The 24,548-nt window shown below is 35.1% G+C and overlaps 1 non-coding gene across 1 annotated transcript; it reads right to left on the bottom strand.

Annotated features, from left to right (window-relative positions):
• Nucleotides 1–6,011: 6,011 nt before the first annotated feature.
• Nucleotides 6,012–6,118, bottom strand: LOC121212076 (small nucleolar RNA R71). The gene has a single exon (XR_005907286.1). It is a non-coding gene; the product is annotated as a small nucleolar RNA R71 (small nucleolar RNA).
• Nucleotides 6,119–24,548: the final 18,430 nt, after the last annotated feature.

Genomic DNA, 24,548 nt, shown 5'->3' with positions numbered 1-24,548 from the left:
GCCCCTATTTTACATCAATGATGCCCCTAAAAATGAATGAGGCTTGAGTATGAGAACCAGGTAATTCTAAACTTGATTAAATGATATGAGAAATTGCATGAAGTTGACATATTCATGTTTTGATGAGTTCTTGAAAGCTTATAGATAAAGCAATTGAGAATTTTAGCTATCATGTTATAATATGTAAGTGATTCCTCTACTAAAAGCAAATCAAGTAGAATTTACACTATGATCTTACTAAGCCAATGAAGCTTAATGATTTTTCTTATGTTATTTTGTAGTTAACAGTTGCTGACGGCTCAAAGGATCGACATCAAAACTCACACTATCCATTTACCCTTGGTAGCTTTTATATCTCTTTTAGGGTTGTGGAATGTATATTGGTCTTGTTGTAAGAAAGTTAACATAAGAAGTTTAGATGATATAAAAAAGTTAATTTAGTATTTGTGAATATGTTATGTGATGTTGGATGATAAAACTTATTAGTATGATTAGATGATAATAGTATGGTTGTTTATGAATGTTGATTGAGCTGTGTTAATGGTCAATGTATTGGTGTATTTTTGGGTTATAATTGAGGCACTTAAGAATGGTACATTGGTTGGAAGTCTAGGTTACTAACTTTGATATGTTTTAAGTGTAAAATTTTGGTTATTGGATGGTTTGTGCTTTATGTGTACCATATTGGGGAAGTTTTGGCTTAATTTTTACTTGTTTAAAGAGACAATTTGGCGGGACATGGCCTAGGAAATGGGCTATCGCACGGTCGTATGTCACACACGGTCACCCCATATGGCCATGTGTATTCTATTAGTTTTAGTGTACATTTCGCATGGTCTGAGACATGGCCATGTGAGCCAAGTCAGAGAGTTTCACAGTCTATTATACGAGTTGGGATAAGGATGTATGTCCCTGCTTTAAATGTGCATAGGGTCTAATCTTTGTCAAAAGGCCTAGCCACATGGCCGTGTTACCCCTATTTTTCCAAATTTTCAATTTTATACAAAAACTTATATTTTGATACAATTTGATTGCAAAATGCCTTCAATGAAATTTTGAGGCCCCGTAAACCTGAATTAAGGCCAATGTGAGTAAATATTCTATGAATTATCATATGTTTATATTTTAAATGAATATTGATCTGAAATAAGATAGTTTGTTCTGTTTGTTTTTTAACACATTGATCCTTAATCCAGTGAAGTAGTCGGGGAACGAGTGTTACATTTAGTGGTATCAGAGCCAAAGTTTAATCGATTCTAGGACTAACGAAGTGTGTATAGTGTCTAATATATACATGCCACATATACCCTATGATACTGTGATGCTTTCAATCCGCTTTAACATTGTATTTTCTTAAAGATTCAATATGTCGGCTAAGTCGAATCAGGCCACAATTAATGAAGCTGAAAGTAATGTTCAAGCTTCGAATCCAGAAGCAAGTAATAACGCATCGGTTCCACAGTCCTTTGGTGATGAGATGAGAAATGTGTTTTTCAGGATGATGAACCAGTGGTTCAATGAATTTAAGTACACAAATCTTGTAACTTCGTAGCCTCCACCCCTTACTGTGCCTCTTCCAGCATCCATGTGTCCTCAAAATTTTGTGCTTATGATAATACCCGATTGTCTGTGGACAAAGTTCGTAAATATAGAGCTGAAGAATTTAGTGGCAATATTGATGATGATCCTACAAAAGCTGAGTACTGGTTAGTGAATACGAAGAGAGTTTTTGTTGAATTGTTGTGCACTCCTAAAGATTGTTTAAGATGTGTTGTTTCGTTATTGAAAAATGAATCATACACATTGTGGGACACTTTGAGCACAATGACATCAAGTGATCACATTAATTGGGATTTCTTCCAAAATTAATTCAGGAAGAAGTATGCTAGCCGGTTGTTTCTTGACAAGAAAAATAAAGAATTTCTCGAATTAAAATAAGGAAATCAATATATAGTTGAGTATGAATGGAAGTTTGTGTAGTTAAGCAAGTATGCCCATAATATAGTGTCAAATGAAGAAATGTGTATTAGATTTGAATATGGGTTGAATGATGACATTCGTATATCTGTGGCAATATTAAAGTTATAGGAATTTGTAGAACTTTCCAAGCGAGCTTAGAAAATAGAATAAATCTGCAAGAGTAAACGAAAATTAGATTTGAAAATTTGAGATTTTAACAAAAGAGGGTCGTTTAAGTTTGCTCAAACATTCCCCATCGAAGAAGTTTATAAATGAAGCGAGTCGATCGACTGCTGCTTTAGAGTTCACGAGTAGAGATAAACCAAAGCAAAGCAATTTGAATTCTGTTTACTCTCCATTGTCTAGTGTTGAAAGAACAGTCCCTATTTGTGATGGTTGTGGCAAGAGGCATTTTGGTGATTTTCGATCAAAGTTAGGAGCTTGCTTCCGTTGTGGGGCTTCGTGATTGTCCAAAACAGCAAAATGACCTGGGCAATCAAACAAGCAAGCCTGAAGCAACCTTACAAAGATGTAGACGACTTGGAAACGGTAGAAATACTACTTCTGGTCAAAGAAAGAATAGTGATATGAATGAACGAGTTGAAGAGAGAGCACCAACCAGAGCATATGCAATCATAGCTTGTGAGAAAGCTATTGCCTCAGATGTCATTGCTAGTACATTTTCTCTTTTTGATATTAAAGTATATGCATTAATTGACTCTGGATCAACTCACTCTTATGTATGCACTACATTAGTAGACAAAAAGAATTTTCCTGTTGAATCCACTGATTACACTGTTAAGGTAACAAATCCACTAGGTCAATGTGTTTTGGTTAATTAGATCTATAAATAGTGTCCACTGAAAGTTAGGGGTTACGATTTTCTTGCTAGTTTGATGTTGTTACCTTTTGATGATTTTGATATCCTTTTGCGAATGGATTGGTTGTCTGAGCATGATGCAATAGTGAGTTGTTGAAGGAAACAAGTTAGTTTGAAGTGCCCAACTGGTGAATATATTTGTGCCAGGGAAGATGGGATTGATTGCACTAAAAATGTGATTTCAGCATTGTCAGCTCAAAAAATGTTTAGAAAAGGATATGAGGCTTATTTAGCTTACATTCCTGATTTGAAAGTGGCAAAATAGAAAATCGATCAAGTACCGGCAGTCAAAGAATATGCTGATGATTTTTCCTAAAGAACTGTCTGTGTTGCCACTGACTTAGGAAGTTGAATTTGTGATCGATCTTGTCCCTCAAACAGCTCCAATTTGGTTAGCAACATACAAGATGGCTCCTACAGAAATCAAAGAGTTAAAGGTACAGTTGCAAGAGTTGTTAGATCGCAGATTTATCTGATCGAGTGTGTCACCTTGGGGTGCTCTAGTTCTATTTTTGAAGAAGAAATATGGGTCGATGAGACTATATATAGATTATCGATAGCTGAAGTGAGTCACTATTAAGAATAAATACCTATTACCTCATATTGATGATTTGTTCGATTAGTTAAAAGGAGCTACAGTGTTCTAAAAAATTGATTTCAGGTCCAGATATTACTGTAAACGGAAAAATATATAGAATTTTTCCTATGTCATTGATCACCTTTTTACTTAAAATTGTTGTTAAACCTAAGTAATTATTTAATAAATTAATGAAATATGTGAAAATATGAAATTAGGACATATAAATTATTAAAATGTGATTTTATGCTTTATTATATAGTTTTCATGCAATAAATGACTTATTTTATATTAATTTGAATATATTATATTTTTTAAGACATAAAGTGGGCCATGCATGATTAAATTAAATAATAAAATATAAAATTATATTTAATAATTATTTTTAAAATATTTCATTAATAATTTGAGTTTTAAATTAATTAATTAAATTGGATAAATTTTATTCTTTGGTCCTCTAACTTGTCGATTTATTCTTGACAGGTCTGATAGCTTTGCTAGATTACAAAACCGTCCAAATTGGGGACCAAGTCAACCCAAAATTTGGCTGCATATGGCTGTCCATAAAACACTTTTTGGTTTAATTGCACAAGTTCCTTGAAGAGTTGAAGAAATTAGAGATTTACCTGAAGATTTGCACTTGATCGAGTCTCAGTCCCAAGTTGTTGTGGCACTCAAATTGACCAAAAATCAAGAAAAAATGAGCTCAACTTCCTTAATTTATGGCCGACCACCCATGGAAGATGCTTCAAAAGATGAAAAATCCAATTTTTAGTAAACTATCCCCCTCTCCTCACCTATAAATAAGACCTCATTCTCACATTTCTACTCATCCCTCATCCCTCATCATTCATCATTCTCTCCTCTCTAAATTCTCTTCGCATTCTTATTTTCTCTCCACGCCTATCATAATCTTTTCATAAAGAATTTAGCATTGAGCCTCTTAAAGAATCCTTGGTCGGCCACCTTGGAGAGCCATCAGCAAAGGAGCAAAGGAACGAAGGAGCCTCGTCAGTCAAAGTCTTGGGTGACAGCCACTCTGAATTCGATTTAATCTTTCTTTTCTTTAATTTAATTTAAAGATGTTTGCTATGTGTTCTTTGTTCTTGTTTACAACAATGATAGCTTAATTTTATTTAAGCTAAGATGATTGCTTTGATTAAATAATATTTATTAGATTCATGCTTATAATGTTTGTGCCTCAATCGCTCATGTTTTCAATTAAAATCAAGTCTGTATTTCATTCATATGTGATTGAAATGCACCTGAATTAGCTGAGCGATCTTAACCAGATGACAACTAGCGGACGCATAATTAAAATGTGCATGCTGAATTTAGATCTTAACCTGATTAAATTGCAAGTTGCATAACAACCCTAACCAGGCTCTGTTATCTGTATAGTTTTTAGATTTGTGTGATTAAACTATTTCAAACCTAACACGTCCTTGTTACCTTGCACGAATACTAAGAAACCCTTAGTAAATAAGGATCAGTAAAATGCATATTTACTAAGTAAAGGATTCCGAAAGGACCTAATGTAGTTTCCAAAATCATGAAAGATCGAGTTGCCATGGAATGTTTTTTCGAATATTATTAAGCATGTTGATAATAAATTGAATTGAATTAAATTAATTGTCCTAGTTTATTTATGTTATAATTGCTGCAAATTGTGTTTAATTTGCTAAAATCTATTTTATTAATATAGTTTGCACACTTAGGTTAATTTGAATTAGAGATCATTGCATTTAGTCAAATATATTTTAATCATCACTTCTCAACTGAATTGTGTTTTTTATTTACCAATTTGTTAATATAATTTTACAAATTAAGTGGCTTAGCACAAATACAATCCCTGTGGAGATGATAGCTTGATACTTTCTTATTACTTGATAACGACTGTGTACACTTGCACAAACCCCAGCGTTACAAGTTTTTGGCGCCTTAGTCATTTCTTTCGTGAAATTATTTATTTTCAATTTGATTTATTTCTAACATTACTAACTTATTTTTTTTTTAATTTTGTGATTTTTTTCTCATGTGTTTATGAGCATAGATCGGATTATCGATTTACTCCCTGTTGACTCTGAAATTGAGCAAACTTTCAGACAAATAAGACGTGAACAAATAGCTTAAAGACAAGTCGAGATGGACCTTGGAAATCAGAATCAAGATCAAGGTAATGATGCCGATCATGTTCGAAATCCTATCCTCATTGCCGATGATAAGGATCGATGCATCAGACAATATGCTGTGCCACTTTTTAATGAGTTAAATCCAGGAATTAGAATGCCAGATATTGAGGCAACCCAATTTGAATTGAAACCATTAATGTTTCAAATGCTCCAGACGGTGGGCCAATTCAGTGGTATTCCCACAGAAGATCCACATCTTTATCTTCGATTGTTTATGGAGGTGAGTGATTCATTCAAGATACCCAGTGTGACTGAAGACACACTAAGGCTGAAGTTGTTTCCATACTCGTTACAAGATCGAGCATGAGCATGGCTCAATTCATTGCCACCAAGTTCTATATCTACATGGCAAGAATTAGCAGAGAGATTTTTGGCTAAGTATTTCCCGCCTAGCAAAAACACTAAGTTGAGGAATGAGATCACAACTTTCCAACAATTTGATGATGAGTCTTTGTATGAGGCTTGGGAGTGATTCAAGGAATTACTTCGTAAGTGTCCTCATCATGGGATTCCTCATTGTATCCAGTTGGAGACATTTTATAATGGTCTCAATGCACATGCAAGATTGATGGTAGATGCTTCTACGAATGGTGCAATTTTGTCTAAGTCTTATAATGAGGCTTATGAGATCATCGAGAGGATAGTGAGTAGTAACTATCAATGGCCAACAAATCAAATAGCTTTAGGAAGACGTGTAGCTAGAGTTCATGAAGTTGTCACCCTCACTTCGTTATCAGCTCAAGTATCATTTATTTCCTCTATGTTAAAATAGTTTACCGCTAATAGTGCTAATAATTTTGCAGCTCAGCCACCAAGTCCGTTTGAAGTAGTTTCCTGTGTGTATTTTGAGAATTTTCCATCAAATCCCGAGTCAGTGTACTATGTGGGGAACCAATATCAAAATAGGAGTAGACAAAGACCCTAGTGCAACTTCTATAATCCTTCATGGCGTAATCATCCTAACTTTTCTTGGAGCAACCAAGGAAATGGACCGAACCACAACTTATTGCAACATAGACCCAACCAATCTCAAGGGTTTAATCAACAAGCTGCAAGACCACCTCAAGCTGAGGTATCAAACAGTTTGGAGAACTTGTTGAAAGCGTACATGGCAAAGAATGATGCTTTGATCCAAAGCCAAGTAGCAATGCTGAAAAATTTGGAAAACTAAATGGGTCAGTTAGCTACAGAGCTTCGTAATAGACCGTAAGGAACTTTGCCGAGTAATACTGAGAATCCAAGAAATTTGGGTAAAAAACATATCAAGCCAGTGGCATTGCGAAGTGGTAAAATTTTGGAACCCTGATTGATTGATGTCGAGGATGAGCCTAAGGAGGAAAGTCAACCCACTGTTGAAGTTCCTACACCAAAAGAGTTAGAATCTGCAAAGACTGACAAGGTAAATCCTAAATTAGTGAATTCAGACACTTTAATATCTTCTTTGGATACAGATTTACCTACTCAGAAAAGTTGTCCAGTTCAATTGAAAGTTCCACCACCTCCATATTCACAAAGATTCCAGTGACACAAGTAGAAACAAGAAGTGTAATTTAAGAAGTTTTTGGATGTTCTGAAGTAGTTACACATCAATATTCTATTGGTGGAGGCTTTAGAGAAAATGCCAAATTATTTGAAGTTTATGAAGGATATACTGTCCAAGAAGAATCAACTAAGTGAGTGTGAGACTATTTCCTTGACAAAGGAGTGCAGTGCGTTCCTGCAGAACAAACTACCACTGAAATTGAAAGACCCAGGAAGCTTTACTATACCGTGTAACATTGGTGAATCTTATTGTGGTAAAGCTTTGTGTAACTTAGGAGCGAGTATCAATTTGATGCTTAAGTCTATTTTCAAGATGTTAGGGATGGGTCAAGTAAGACCTACAACTGTGACGCTTCAGTTAGCAGATCGATCTTTAACATATCCCGAGGGAAAGATCGAGGATGTTTTGGTAAGAGTCGATAAGTTTATTTTTCCTGCTAATTTCATTGTCTTAGATTTTGAAGTAGATAAAGAAGTGCTAATCATCCTTGGGAGACCTTTCTTAGCCACGGGAAGAACGTTAATTGATGTGTAGAAAGGTGAACTCACCATGCGAGTTTAAGACGATCAGGTAACTTTTAACATTCTTAAAATGATGAAATTTCCCGATCCAATAGAAGAGTGTTCAGTTATGGAAGAGATAGAAACCTTGGTTTCTATGGCAAGCAATTTTGAAGAAGATCTATTGGAGAAAGCCTTAGATCTTGACCCTTTGGAGGATGAAGAAGGTGAAGAAATCATGGCTTTGATAGAAGCCAACCTGATAAATTTTATTCAATCCACATGGTTTGAACCGTTGGAGTTGGAAGTCAGAGAATTTGTGCAACCCAAATTGTCCATCGAAGAACCACCTAAACTCGAACTAAAGGTACTTTCTTCCCATTTGAAATACGTTTATTTAGGTGACTCTTCTACTTTGCCTATGATTATTTTAGCAAAACTGATGAAAGATCAAGAGGAGCAACTAATTGCTGTTCTAAAGAAATTTAAGAAAGCAATTGGCTGGACCATAGCTCATATTCAAGGTATAAACCCTTCTTTTTGCATGCATAAAATTATTTTGGAAGAAGGTGAAAAAGCTCGAATTGATGGGAAAGGAGGCTCAATCCTACTATGAAAGAAGTTGTAAGAAAGGAATGATCACATGGTTAGATGCAGGAATCATCTATTCTATTTCAGATAATTCGTGGGTAAGTCTAGTACAGTGTGTACCGAATAAAGGTGGAATCACGATTGTCGAAAATGAGCATAACGAGTTAATTCCAACGAGAACTATTACCGATTGGAGAATCTGTATTGATTACAGAGAATTGAACAAAGCCACTCGGAAGGGCCATTTTCCTTTGCCTTTTATGGATTAGATGCTAGATCGACTGGCAGTACCGAAGTTACAGTATTTATTGACCATGCGGCCATTAAATACTTGCTCATGAAGAAAGATGCAAAGCCGAGGCTTATTCATTGGATACTATTACTTTAAGAATTTGACCTTGAGATCAAAGTTAGAAAAGGTGTAGAAAATCAAATAATTGATCATCTATTGAGGTTGGAATAAGATGAGGTAACTCAATCATGTGTGCCTATCAACGAGAAATTCTCAGATGAGCAGTTATTTGAGGTAAATCGAATTCATGAAACACCTTGGTTTGCTGATTTTGCCAATTATCTTGCATGTGGAATAATTCCTCAAGAAATGACATGCCAACAAAGGAAAAAATTCCTTCATGATAGTCGGTATTATTTTTGGGAGGATCTGTTTTTGTTTAAACAATGAGCAGATAATATAATTCGAAAGTGTGTAGCTGAAAGTGAGATTGCTGAGATCTTGTATCATTGCCGTTCATCTCCAGTGGGGGACACTTTGGTAGTTCACGTACTACAGCAAAGATTTTGCAAGCAGGCTTCTTTTGGCCTACGCTATTTAAAGATGCTTATGCTTATGTGAAGAACTGTGATAAATGCCAAATGACCAGAAATATACCAAGAAGGAATGAAATGCCCTTGACAAACATTTTGGAGATTGAATTTTTCGGCGTATGGGGCATTGACTTTTTAGGCCCGTTTCCTTATTCATATGGGAACAAATACATCTTAGTTGTTGTGGACTATGTATCCAAGTGGGTTGAAGCTGAAGCATACCCTGCAAAGGATGCTAAGGTAGTCATGTGATTCCTACATAACCATGTGTTTACACAATCTGGGACTCCAAGAGCTATTATTAGCGATGAAGGTTCTCACTTTGTGAACAAATGGCTTAAGTGGTTGCTTGAAAAATATGATGTGAACAAATGTGAAGCACATTTAAGACACTGTTAGGAATGATTCTTTATCAGTTAGTTTTTGGGAAGGCATGCCATTTGCCGTTAGAGTTGGAGAATAGAGCTCACTGGGCATTGAAGCAATTGAACTTTGATCTTAAGCAAGCCAGTGAGAGAAGGATGTTACAACTGGATGAGTTGGAAGAGTTGAGGTTATTTTCCTATGAGAATGCCAAAATGTGTAAAAAAAGATAAAAGAGATGGCATAATAGTCATATACAACCTCGTGAGTTTAAAGAATGCTAGAAGGTTTTGTTGTTTAATTCAAGGTTGAAGTTATTTCCTGGGAAGCTTAAATCTCGATGAAAAGGACTCTATACCATCTACCGAGTGTATCTTTTTGGAGCTATTGAATTATACGACAATTACGGATGTATGTTTAAAGTTAATGGTCAACGTCTCAAACATTACTGGGATGGTGAAGTTGAGCAAGTTGAATCCTCATTCAAATTAACAGATGCTTGATTTTTCATGAACTCATTTTGTAAATAAATAAATAATTAGAACCTATTTTCTTAGCTTATTACATTTAATTAATTCTGTCATGGACATTAAAACTTAAGCGGGACCACTATGACCCCTCCAACCTTTCCTGGGAATTAATTTAATGTAATTTGTTAAGAAGAAATTTTCTAATTAAGATTTAAAATTCTTAAGTTTTATTTGTTTTGTTTAAATTTTAAAAGGGGGTCAAATTTGGCCCAAGTACTAATCAATTTTTTTCTTGAGACAAGATAGTTTGAGTTTGAGGCCCAAAATAGCAGCATAAAGGAGGGAAAAATCCATACCTATTGCCGCCACTCCCATTTCTTGCTGCCCAAGTAACCCTAATGTAGCTAAATTTTTGCTACATGTTGTCGTAAATTTTCCCTATATAAACCTCTCTTCATTCTACTATTTTTCATATCCCTCAAAGCAATTTGCTTACATCCTAAAAATCCCTAAATCTCCCTTTTGTGCTGTCAACCTCAAATCCCAAAAGAAATCGTAGTTTTCGTTGTCGTCACCGTACACCGTTGTTGCTGTCACATGGTGTCATTGCCACTGCACCACCCTTGCCATCGCACGATTTTTTCCATAGCAAGTTCTACCCACTTGCCGACTTTTTTTCTTCCCAGTAAGCAAAAAATTTGCCAAAATTTCGGGAAAAGATACCATGTCTCGTAAAAGAACTAGATCATCAAAGATTACTCTTGAAAACCCAATTTTGATCGATAAATAAGTGAAAGAGAGATTTGATTCAATTTTCAAGCATCAATCTATAATGCCGAAAAAAGGCATTAACTTGAAGAGTAATGATTTGATGGTTGTTCCTGTGCCAATTAGAAATATAATCAATGCTCTCAAGTGGGAATGATTTTGTGATGCTCGTTCATTTTTCGGTGATGAATTAGTTCAATAATTATATGCAAGTTTGATGACACAAGATGCTACTGAGGTCATCGTTCAAAAGAAAAAGTTACCTCTTTCTTCTAAGTCCATTAATGATTTGTTTAACTTACCTGAGGTTGAAGAAGATGAGTACTACCCTATGATGAACAATATCAATTGGGATTTTCTTCAATAAGTGGTTGATGTTGTGACAAATTCGGGATCCCAATGGATTATAAGAAAGTATGGGAGCCATTCTTGCTGAAGGGAATACCTAAAACTAGTAGCAAAGGTGTGGTTTTATTTTGTTCGCTATAGTTTTATGCCTATCTCATATAGTTCCACCATCTCGATGGAACAGATGCTCTTGTTTTATGCAATATTGACTGAAAAGTCCATTAATGTTGGGAAAATTATCCTCAAGGAGATTCACGATTCTGCTAAAAAGAAGACAGGAAATGCTTATTTCCCATCATTAATCACTTCACTTTGCTTAAGGGCCCGTGATAAAACACAAGCAAATCTGAAGGGGTGATATGTTCAAGGGTGCATTTCAACTTATGGTATTGAAAGGTTAGTAGAGAGGGTGCATGAGCTGAATCAAGGTGAGCAAGAAGAGCCAACTGAGCCAGATACCGAGGAGTCAACAGATGAAACTGAGACTAAAGCTAATTCAGTTACAGACACTGAAGAGGAAGGATCTGATAAGGAACCGAACATCCCTGAACCAAGGGTTGAGCTAGAAGAAGAACCAGTCAAGCTAAGTGTTGAACCTAAATTTGCAACTCCTATGCCGACTTCGGAAAGTGCTTCAAAGAAATCAGGGTTGTCAATTTTGATGGATATGTGCAAGTTCATGAACAATCAACAACAAACTTACTATAAATATGAAAAAATTAGATATGACTCAATTCGAAATTCTTTTAAGAATATTTGTTCCTGAGTTCCCAGATGCTATCTTTGAGACATGGACGGAAGATATTGACGATGCAAGTGAAGATGGAGCTGAAAAAGACAAGGGGAATGAGTCAAGAAAATAAAATGGGGGACTCTTGTCTTATTATTTATTTATTTTTAGGTCCTTAGGAATTTATTTCTTTAGTTATTAGAGTTTAATTTTTTCAGAATAAAACATAGCAAGCATGAATAAACTCAACACTTCTTTAGAAAGAAAAAGACTAAGGGATGTGGTAATGGGAATGAACATGTCTAGGATTGGGTTATTAGGAAAGACTTGGTATTTAAGCAGTCTTAATGACTCACCTCTTTTTCTTTACAACCCTACCTAGTGTTTAGTTTTCATTCATTACTTTGTTCTTGCAATGAGGACATTGCTTCTTTTTAAAGGGGGTAAGGCAAATAAATTGCTCAAACTTTTAAATTTTTTCTCAAGTATGTTTTAATCATTTCTTTCATAAGTATGTTTTAATAAATGAATGATTAGAGATAATTTTTTTGTTAATAAAGTAGTTTGTATGAAAGTATGAATGATGATTTTATCTAAGTGAAAATATGTTATCATAAATAATGGAATGCTTGTATGATCTTAGCCTTAGTAATGTTTGCCATGAAAACTTAGTTTCTTTTAAGATTTGACATGCATAAAGGTTTATATCTTAGAATTGACTTAGTAACTTTCTTGAGGCGAAATCCTAGGGGACATTAAAATCTAAAATGATATAAGCACTATTTCTTTGGATTGTTTGAGCTTTTCAAGCCAACCCTATGATATTTGACCCTTGAAACTTAAATTTTGAGCTTAAAAGCCTGTTTATTGCAATGAACCTACATTATAAGCCACATTACCATCTTTTAAAGTTATCCTAATTTTGTGCACCTATCTTAACTAAAGTTGTCTTGGTAATCAATATTTGAGGAAGTTTTCATAAAGATGTATGTGCTCATGCTTAAAAAAAAAGCGAAGAAAAGTTTGCTCAGTCTCCAAAAAGGAAAAATGTATGAGCTTGAGTTCAAAATAAGTTTTTGGGTGTTCCAAAGGTTCACTTAAAGAAAATGGTTATATTATGAGAAAACCAAGACAAAGTTAAAGGTTAAGATTTTTAAAACCAAAATGTCCCATCTCTTAAAAACCCTACCTTTAACCGAGCCCAATCACAACCTTATAAAAGACCTATTGATTTGATGATTATGTCACCTACATTAGTGGAGAGGAAGTCCTAAGTTCAACGAAGATCATAAATAAGCCTTATGATTGTTTGCTTGATTGATAGGAAATTATGTTGAATAAAGAATGTTATCTATGACTGAGACATACACGCAAACTATGATTCATGTTGGCATATTTTGAAGTTTAGTATAATCTTAAGGAAAGTTCACATATGAATCAATTGTTAATAAAGAATACTAATGAGCATGAAGTTATTAATGCATGATTATGAGACAAAGATTGATGCTACTTACACAATTAACAATTTTGCCTTAGCAAGACCTTTTGCTGTGCATGAACATTACTTGGGACGAGTAATGATTTAAGTTTGGGGGTGTGTAAACGGAAAAATATATAGGATTTTTCCTATGTCATTTATCACCTTTTTACTTAAAATTGTTGTTAAACCTAAGTAATTGTTTAATAAATTAATAAAATATGTGAAAATATGAAATTAGGACATAAAAATTATTAAAATGTGATTTTATGCTTTATTATATAGTTTTCATGCAATAAATGGCTTATTTTATATTAATTTGAATATATTATATTTTTTAAGACATAAAGTGGGCCATGTAAATTAAATAATAAAATATAAAATTATATTTAATAATTCTTTTTAAAAATATTTCATTAATAATTTGGGTTTTAAATTAATTAATTAAATTGGATAAATTTTATTCTTTGGTCCTCTAACTTGTTAATTTATTCTGGACAGGTCTGATAGCTTTGCTAGATTACAAAACCGTCCAAATTGGGGACCAAGTCAACCCAAAATTCGGCCGCACATGGCTGTCCATAAGCCATTTTTTGGTTTAATTGCACAAGGTCCTTGAAGAGTTGAAGAAATTAGAGATTTACATGAAGATTTGCACTTGACCGAGTCTCAGTCCTGATTTGTTGTGGCACTCAAATTGACCAAAAATCAAGCAAAAATCAGCTCAATTTCCTCAATTTATGGCCGACCACCCATGGAAGATGCTTTCAAAGATGAAAACTCCTATTTTTAGTAAACTATCCCCCTCTCCTCACCTATAAATAAGACCTCATTCTCACATTTCTACTCATCCCTCATCCCTCATCCCTCATCATTCATCATTCTCTCCTCTCTAAATTCTCTTAGCATTTTTCTTTTCTCCCCATGACTATCATCATATTTTCATAAATATTTTAGCATTTGAGCCTTTTAAAGAACCCTTGGTCGGCCACCTTGGAGAGCCATTAGCAAATGAGCAAAGGAACGAAAGAGCCTCGTCAGTTAGAGTCTTGGTTGACAGCCACTCTGAATTTGGTTTATTCTTTATTTTCTTTAATTTAATTTAAAGATGTTTGCTTTGTGTTCTTTGTTCTTGGTTACAAAAATGTTAGCTTAATTTTATTAAGCTAGGATGATTGCTTTGATTAAATAATATTTATTAGATTCACGCTTATAATGTTTGTATCACAATCGATCATGTTTTCAATTAAAATCAAGTCTGTATTTCGTTTATATGTGATTGAAATGCACCTGAATTAGCTGAGCGATCCTAACCAGACGATGACTAATGGACACATAATTGAAAAGTGCATGCTCAATTTAGATCCTAACCTGGTTAAATTGTAGGTTGCATAACAACCCTAACCAGGCTCTGCTATCTGCATAATTTTTATATTTATGTGATTAAACTATTTCAAATCCAACATGTCCCTATTACCTTACGTGAATACTAAGAAACCCTTAGTAAATAAGGATCAGTAAAATGTGTATTTACTAAGTAAAGTATTCCGAAAGGACCTAACGTGGTTTCCAAACTCATGAAAGATCGAGTTGCCATGAAATGTTTTTCTGAATATTATTAAGCATGTTGATAATAAATTGAGTTTAATTAAAGCAATTGTCCTAGTTTATTTATGTTATAATTGTTGCAAATTGTGTTTAATTTTGCTAAAATCTATTTCATTCATATAGTTTACATACTTAGGTTAATTTGCATTAGGGATCATTGCATTTAGTTTAATATATTTTAATCATCACTTCTCAACTAAATTGTATTTTTTATTTACCAAATTGTTAATATAGTTTTACAAATTAAGTGACTTAGCACAAATACAATCCCTGTGGAGACGATAACTCGATACTTACTTATTATTTGATAACGACTGTGTACACTTGCACAAACCCCAGCTTTACAATTACCAGTTGCGAGTTAAAGAGCCAGATGTACCTAAGATTGCACTCAGAACTCGGTACGGTTATTATGAATTTTTGGTAATGTCATTTGGATTAATTAATGCTACAACGACATTTATGGACTTAATGAATCGAGTCTTTCAACCATATTTAGATCAATTTGTTGTAGTATTCATTGACGATATCCTAATATACTAGTTGAATGAATTGGATCACGCTAACCATTTGAGAATTGTGTTGCAAATTTTATGCGACAAGCAACTATATGAAAAATTTAGCAAATGCGAATTTTGGTTGAGGGAAGTCATATTTCTAGGTCATGTTATTTTAGCTGATGGTATTCGTGTAGATCCGAATAAAATATCTACAATTATTGATTGGAAATTTTACGAAGAATGTTTCTGAGGTTTATAGCTTTCTGAGATTAGCTTGATATTATCGATGCTTTGTTAAGAATTTTTCTATTATAGCATCACCGATGACAAAATTATTGCAAAAAGATGTTACTTTTTTTTGGACTGGTAAATGTAAGAAAATTTTTGAGCAACTGAAAAGTCTGTTAACTGAAGCTCCAATTTTGACGCAACCTAAATCCAGGAAAGAATTTTAAGTGTATAGCGATGCATCTCTTTGTGGTTTAGGTTGTGTGTTGATGCAGAGTGGCAAAGTAATTGCTTATGCCTCGAGACAGTTGAAGCTTCACGAGTGAAACTATCCGATACACAATTTGGATCTCACTGTAGTGGTTTTTGCTTTGAAGATATCGCGACATTATTTATATAGTGAGAAATGTCATATCTTTACTGATCATAAGATTTTGAAATACCTAATGACTCAGAAAGAATTGAATTTGCGTCAGCGAAGGTGGCTTGAATTGTTAATGGATTATGATTTGGTAATTGACTATCATCTAGAAAGGCTAATGCTGTTACAAACACTTTGAGTCAGAAGTTTTTATTTGCTTTGATGGCTATGAATGCAAATTTGATGTTAGAACGTGATGGTTTTATTTTGGTTAAGTTGACAATAAAGCCGATATTTCTATCAAAGATTCGAGAATTAAAAGAGTAGATTCAGAGTTGTTGGCAAAGTTTGACCTAGTTAAAAGTGATCAAAAATCTAATTTTTGTATTGGAAATGATGGGTGCTCATATTTTCGAGATCGGCTGTGTGTACCAGATGATTCGGGGTTAAAGCAAGAACTATTGAAAGAAGCTCACAATAGTGCTTACTCAATTCACTCTGGGAGTACGAAAATGTATAACAAATTGAAACAACATTATTGGTGGCCTGGTATGAAGCGTGAAATAACATAATATGTGTCTCGATGCTTAGTTTGCTAGCAAGTGAAAGCTAAGCATTAGGTTCTGTCAGGTTTGCTACAACCAATAATGATTCCTGAATGGAAGTGGGATTGAGTCACTAAGGATTTTATTTCAGAGTTACCTCTTACTCCAAAAAGAAAAGATGCTATTTGGGTGATTGTGGATAGATTAACAAAATTAGCTCACTTTATACTTGTTAAAATTGATTACTCACTGGAGAAGTTGGCTGAATTATATATTTCTGAAATTGTGAAACTGCATGTTGTGCCGTTGTCAATTATATCAGATCGTGATTCAAGATTTTCATCTAGATTTTGGGGTAAGCTGCACGAAGCTTTAAGCTCGAAGTTGAATTTTAGCATCTCTTTTAATCAGAAAACGGATGGTCAGTCTTAACAAATCATTTAGATTTTAAAAGAAATGTTGCGGTGTTGTATCATTAAATTTGAAGGCAGCTGGGAAAACTATTTGCCATTAGTTGAATTTGCGTATAATAGTTATCAAGCGAGCATTAAAATGGCCCTATACGAGTCTTCTTATGGGCATAAATGTAGAAGTCCACTATTTTTGTCTGAGCTGAGTGAAAAGAAGTTAATCAGGATTGATTTAGTTCGAGAAACTGAAGAAAAAGCTAGGATTATTCGAGATAACTTGAAAGTCACATTCGATCGACAGAATTCTTACACTAATCTGAAAAAGGAAAAATATCAAGTTTCTTGTGGGTGAAAAAGTATTTTTGACAGTCTCGCCTTGGAAGAGAATGTTACAATTTAGCAGAAAATGGAAGCTCAGTCCTAGATTCATCGGGTCGTATGAAGTTCTTGAAAGAATAAGATTGATAGCTTATCGTATAACACCCCTTACCCGTGTCCAACGCCGAGACAGGATACGAGGCATCATCGGACTTAAACATACACATACATGTAAAACCGGACCATAAAATTTGAACCAATTCAAAAACATTCAAACACATGCAAATCATCCCTTATATGGGCCAACGAGGCCCAAAACATACATCAGGAGTGGTTCAGGACTAAACCGAGAACTTATGAACTTTTTATAACACCTAGAAAATTTTATAGCTTTGGAGAGCCACACGCCCGTGTGGGTAGGCTGCATGCTCACACACGTCAGTGTGGCTCGGATATGCCTGTGTCCTCAGCCCTTGTAACTCTATGTTTATGACGTCAGCAGTATTTTAAGGTCACACGGCCAAGACACATGCCCGTGTGCTAAGGCCGTGTTCCCCACACTGCTGAGACACACGGCCGTGTCTCTGCCTGTGTGGCCAACACTTAGTCTATTTTCCAAGCCTTGGTTAACCATAAACCCTCACACATATATACAAAATCAAAGGCATATAACATGGCATCCAATTAGAGATTAAACATCCTCAATTAAGTCACAAACATAGCATTTGCATGTCATCATACTTGTGTTTCTCATACTCATCTTATTTCAAGTTTAGACATACGAAACCACGTTCATTTGGCCTTGTCATCTTCATTACCACTTATAACTTTATACCATGGTTATCTTCATGCTAATATTCTCAACTTAATTATCTAGCATTCATAGTCTTGTGAAATTCATATCCTTAATGTCACATATCATACACTCACACTAACATGTTTCTTTAAGGCATTCCACACCAATTTCATTCTTCATCAACATCATTAACTTACTCTAAATTTACACTTTTATACTAAGAATATGGTCACATCTATTGATCAAAGTTCATCCATCAAATATGCATACCATATCATACATCCATTGATAACAAGCCATCACAACATGCACATCATCAAGACATTAGAACAGTCATGCAAAATCAATTAGGCTTACAACCCAATGATCAAATAAAAGCCATATCTCATGGCTCTATACAAATGAATCATTATGAGTCAACTCAATTGGCCAAATCATGAAGCATGCATCATAAAGTACTAAGTCTCTATACATGCCACTCACTTGAAAACACTTAAGATTTATTGATACCCCAGCTTGATAACTTGATAGTGTGATGCTGCCTCCGACGATCTCCAACCTCGAGCTAAACTGACAACACTAAAAGAAATAGAAAAGAGAGGGGTAAGCTTTATAGCTTAGTAAGCCTGTATTAAACTAATAATAAGCAATTTATTAACGTGCTTTTTCCAAATTCTTACAACATGTTCTCATGGTAACGCAATCGAAATTACTCATAATTCTACTATTTGCTCATATTCCAACCATGCTGTCTACTCGAGTCATAGTCACTAAATTATTTATAACTTGAGTTACGGAACTGAAAATTAAGATCTGCTAATTTTTCCTGAAATTAGACTCACATATATTCTTACCATAAAATTTCTAGAATTTTTGGTCTAGCCAATAAGTACAGTTTATTCTTTAAATTTACCCATGTTCTGCTATTTGACAGCTTCGACCTTTCTTTACTAAAAATTAATTATCTCATAGTACAGGATCCAGATGATGTTCCTATCTATTTCTCTTGAAAATAGACTCATTAAGGATTTATTCATATGGATTATAACCTATAATCATTTCCATACAATATTTAATGATTTTCCAAAGTTAAGACAGGGGAGCCTGAAATCACTCTGACCTTGTCTCACAAAAATTCAAGTATCTCATAATATGAAATTCTTTTGCTTACACCGTTTCCTCTATGTGAAACTAGACTCAATTAGATTTAATCTCATATCTTATTTAGTTTCTAGTTCAATTTCCATAATTTTTTTGGATTTTCAAACTCACACAACTACTACTGTCCAAAACTATGTTAGTGCAATATCATAGTAACTATCATATGATGACATAATAAACATAATCAGAAACATAAGAATAAGTTTATTCATCATTCAAAATCTCTAACTTACTTAATACAACATATAATCATAACTTCCTTAACATATTCTCCTTAGGACTTTCATCACATCATCTATTACATTACCCATTGAACACTCAGAATACTACTAGATACGCGGAAAACTTGCACATAAGTGCCACATATACATACATAGCCGAAGCTACCTCAAATCATGCAATGGTCACAATAGAGCTATTCAAGGGCTTGCTCATATAAGCTATCGATCAAGGTGTAACTACACGGGCTGCTCACAAAAGCTGTTAGGTATCCGACCACTGAAGGATTGCCTAGCCACCGGTAGGACACACAAGACCATTGTCCGGAACTCAATCACATGTATCACATCCATTATGAACTTGGACCACTCAACAAGCTCGGATGCCAAATATATCACGAACCCGGGCCACTCAACGAGTTTGGACTTCTTAATTTCTAGTGACATGTCACTTGTATCCTAAACTATTCCTAAGGTTCAGATGGGGTTTTTCTCACTTGCACATTGCACCTCTATTGCACTTGCTCGTGACGTCATGGATAACGACCATAATATCATTCATGCTTACAATAGTACCATTAGACATAGCATACATAATAAGCAATAAAATAATTATCACATAATGTTAACACAACATAACATACCACATTGTTACATTATTTACACATGTACTTACAATTCACGTAATACCAAGCATTAACATTCAAGTATAACATTGCATTATTATTGACGTACAAACTTACCTCGAATCCCAGCACAACTAATTATTCCATTTTAGTGCATAATCTTGTACTTTTTCGATTTAAGCCCGAATCTCAATTTTCTTGATCTAACATTTTAAATATAGCTTATTTATTACTCACATTCTTCAAATTGACCCAAAAATTATGACAGCCCAAAATTGACCCTAGTCGGGAAGTGGTTTCGGGACCGCTAAACCGAGTCACCGAAATGTTTGAATGTGATATTTATTGTCTAGAATATGTAATTATGAATGTGTGAAAATTTCAAGCTTCGATTTAGTCGATTGCATGTGAATTTAGTCAATAGGACTTATGTGCGACATTTTTGAAATGTGATAGGTCGAAGCATAAGGACCTATTAGTGCATGAAATAAAAAGGGGGGACTTGCATGTCAAATTCCCCCCCTAATTAGTAGTGGCCGGCCATGACAAGCATGGTAGACCAAGTGTGATGGGCAAGACATGTCATAGACATGTTGTGTTGGTGCATCATGGGTGGAAAAAAATAAAATAAGGAGCATGGGCATAAAATAATGAAAGAGAATATGATGAAAACAAAAAAAAAAACAAAAAAAAGTGTGTGGTTGTCTCCCCCCTCCCATTTTGCCGAAACTAGAAAGAAAAACAAAAAAAAAAGTGCTCATCCTTTGGTTCATCTTTGGCCAAAAATTTTAAGGAGGAAGGAAGAAGAAAGGTTGAAGAGGTTCGGCCATGCATGTAACTAGGCTAAGGTATGTTTGATGATGTTCCATAAGATGCATGCATGTTTTAGTTGTTAGCTTGAGTTCTACCTAGCCCATGGTCTAAATCTTGCTATGTGATGGAAATGACACTCGGCCATGGATGCATCATTCTTGCTTGGTGTTGATGTTGTGTCGGTGAGATACCAAGTTATTTTCGTGACCAAGTTGAGATTTGAATTTTTGGAATAAGTAAGGTTTTCGGCTATGGAGATTAATAAGGGTGATGGTTGTGTTTCATGCTAAATCTAGATGAAAAATGGTAGTTACTTACATCTTGATGATTATGAGTTTCTTTCTTGGTTCTACCTTAGATCCATGAAGTATATTTTTATTTGGTGTTGTTGGAAGTATCGGCCATGGTATATCCATGAGTGTGATTTATGCTTATTGCATGGTAGGTAAGATTTATGTTTTGGATATATGTTTAAATTTGGTTATAATCAAAATTTGGGATTCGGCTCTTGCACATATATATAGATGATTGCACATGATGGTGCTTCGGTTATGGATTAAATGATGGATGCGTATTGAGTATAATATGGAATGCATTAGTTAGTAAAATGTATGTCATTTATGTGTGGTATTAAGTATATAATCGGCCTCAACATAGACATGCATATTCGGCCATAGGAAGAAGATTGGTGTTGCATATATTCGGTTAGAGGCAAGCATATTGATGCTTTTGTCTTGGCTTAGAAAATTCGGCCAAGGGGGAAAATTAGCTAGAATGTTGAGTTTGATTCATAATTCCGTACATATGTGACTTTAATGTCTAATGTATAAATATAGGCTAAGTGCCTGTGTTCCTCTTTTCGATGCTCAAATGATTAAATCAATTTATTTGTTTAATTAAGCTCAAGAGCAAAGGGGATCTAAATCCGATAAAGGGAAGGAAAAAGTGGTCGAATAGCTATCGGAATCATTCGACAACATCCGAGGTAAGTTCTTGAGTAAAAGAGCTTAAATTATGATTTGATTAGATCATGTTTTAAGCAAATTAAAATCATGCTCTTTGTGTGGCTATTGAGCCGAAATTGCAAGAATGATAAATGTCTTGTGTTTGAGTTTTGCTAACGAAAACGAAATACGAATGTGCCATGATTTATTGTTAAATGTGCATGGTTATTTGAATGATGTCCAGGCTAAGTCCCGAAGGCTTTGTGCTAAGTGACCATATCCGGACTAAGATCCGAAGGCATTTGTGCGAGATACTAATTCCGGGCTAAGCCCGAAGGCATTTTCGCGAGTTACTAAATCCGGGTTAAGTCCCGAAGGCAATTGTGCGAGTTACTATAACCGGGCTATGTCCCGAAGGCATTTGAACGAGTAGCTATATCCGGTTAAATTCCGAAGGTACGTGATTTGGGAATGAATGATCTTGCTGTAAAAATTTCAGTAAATACTCTAGAAACATCCCAACATTGAGGTATGTTTCGTATGTGCTTGAATTTAGTTGAGCCCTTACAAATAAGTATTCGCTCAGTTGATAAACGAGCTACTGGCCTTTGGCTAAGTTGATCTTTTGTGTATGTACATAAGGGTTGGTAATGTGAAGCAAGTATGATATCGAAAATTTGTGCATATGAAATTATCCGTTTAGCTATATGAATGCTATACTTTTGCTGTGCTGGAATTCCTTGCTCAAAACTTACTAAGCATAAATTGCTTACTCCGTTTCTTTGATCCTCTGTTTTATAGATTTTGGTTCTCCAGCTATCGGACTCGGGATTTTGAAGTCGAAGTCGCCCACACTATCAAAGCCCCCCCTTTTGGTACAATTTTGGTTGAACTTCGAAATGGCATGTATAGGACTACCCTTTTTGTTGGGGGTCATGGACCCTTTGGACTTGTATAATTTTGGATAGCCATGCGAAAATGGCTTATATGTGTTTGAGTATAATGTTATCATCATTTGGTATGGATATGGTTATTGAGAGGTGTGGATATGCTTAACAAGGATTGGCCATGGGAATGGTTAATCACTATCATAATTTGTGCTATTTATGCTAAAAGGGCTAGTTGAATCATGGAGACTATGAAATAGGTAAAGTCTACCTTAAAGGCAGATGCTGACAGCAGCAGTGATGTAGATTTGGAAAATCACTAAAAATAGTAGGAATGGAATTAAATAGTGAATAAATTATGTAAACGAACCTTGATGAATCTATTTTCATAGGAAAGCAACGAAACAATCATACGGACAGTATGTTAAGAGATATTCAGGTTCTTGTGAGACAGGCCCAGAACGGTTTCTGGATTTCCTGTTCCGACTTTGGAAATTCATTACAAATTAACCAGAGACAAATTAGGAGTCAAGCCATATATGTATAGATTCCTCTCTGAGTCTAGTTTCTATAGAAACAAACGACATCAGTATTGAAGCCCTTTACAGGGAGATATCAAAGTCGTAATGCGCAAAGGTCAGTGTAGTTGATCCCTGTAACATGGGAGACTTTGACTAATAAACTGTACTAATTTTCCTAACCAAAAATTCTATAAAACTATATGTAGATGGGTATATGAGTCTAGTTTCAGGGAAAATTTACGGAACTGGAATTCGAGTTTCTGAACTCAAGATATGATTTTTAAAGCGACTAGTACGCAGATTGCCAGTGTCTGGGAAATTTTTTTTTAAAGTCTGTTAACACCTCGTGTTCGACTCCGGTGACGGTCTCAGGTTCGGGTTGTTACATTTGATCGGTATCAGAGATACGGTTTAGTCGATTCGAGGACTACCGTAATGCGTTGGGTCTAGCTATACATGCCATTTTATGTGATTATTTGATAGTGTGGTGATTTCTGACAATTGTAAATGTGCTTATTTATAGTAATGGATCTCGATCCCAACCGAGCGGTAGCTGATGATCTTGAGAGTGTAGCGCCTGCTCCCGCACAAGGGACAGCACCGGCGGACTCTCAACCTAATGCTAGGAACCCGAATGATGAAGATAGACAAGCTTTCTATAGCGTGATGAATGATTGGTTCAACCAATACATTCGAACTAATACGGCTGTTCCACAACCTCCATTCCCGACTAATACCACCCCCGCACCTACAATACCTCCGGTAACTGACCAAATAAGGTCAAATAAGCCCCAGTTGACAGAATCTGAAAACATGGGGCTACTGAATTTAAAGCTACGGATAGCGACGATGTCGAGCAAGCTGAATTTTGGTTGGACAACACTATCCGGGTACTCGATGAGCTATCTTGTACACCCGATGAATGCCTAAAGTGTACTATCTCCTTGCTACGCGATTCTGCCTACTATTGGTGGAGTACTTTGACTTCTGTTGTGCCCCGAGAGCAAGTAACTTGGGAGTTTTTCCAAACTGAGTTTCGGAAAAAGTATATCAGTCAGAGATTTGTTGATCAAAAATGGAAGGAATTTCTTAAGCTTAAGCAAGGTTCTATGTCAGTTACTGATTACGAGCGAAAATTTGTTAGACTTAGTAGATATGCTCGGGAATGTGTTTCGTCCGAGGCTATCATGTGTAGACGCTTCGAGGATGGGCTGAATGAAGATATAAAAATGTTCGTTGGCATTCTTGAAATACGAGAGTTCGTAGTACTTGTCGAGCGAGCTTGTAAAGCCGAAGAGCTTAGAAAAGAAAAACAAAAAGTTGATGTGGGAACTGGAGAGTTTCGTAAAAGATCTTCGGGAAGTCTCTTCAACAGGCATCGAAGAAATT

The sequence above is a fragment of the Gossypium hirsutum genome, chromosome A12 (assembly GCF_007990345.1).
Source record: "Gossypium hirsutum isolate 1008001.06 chromosome A12, Gossypium_hirsutum_v2.1, whole genome shotgun sequence".
In the NCBI taxonomy this organism is placed as follows: Eukaryota; Viridiplantae; Streptophyta; class Magnoliopsida; order Malvales; family Malvaceae; genus Gossypium; species Gossypium hirsutum.
Note: the sequence above shows the minus strand (reverse complement) of the source record. Positions and strands in the feature narration are given on the sequence as shown.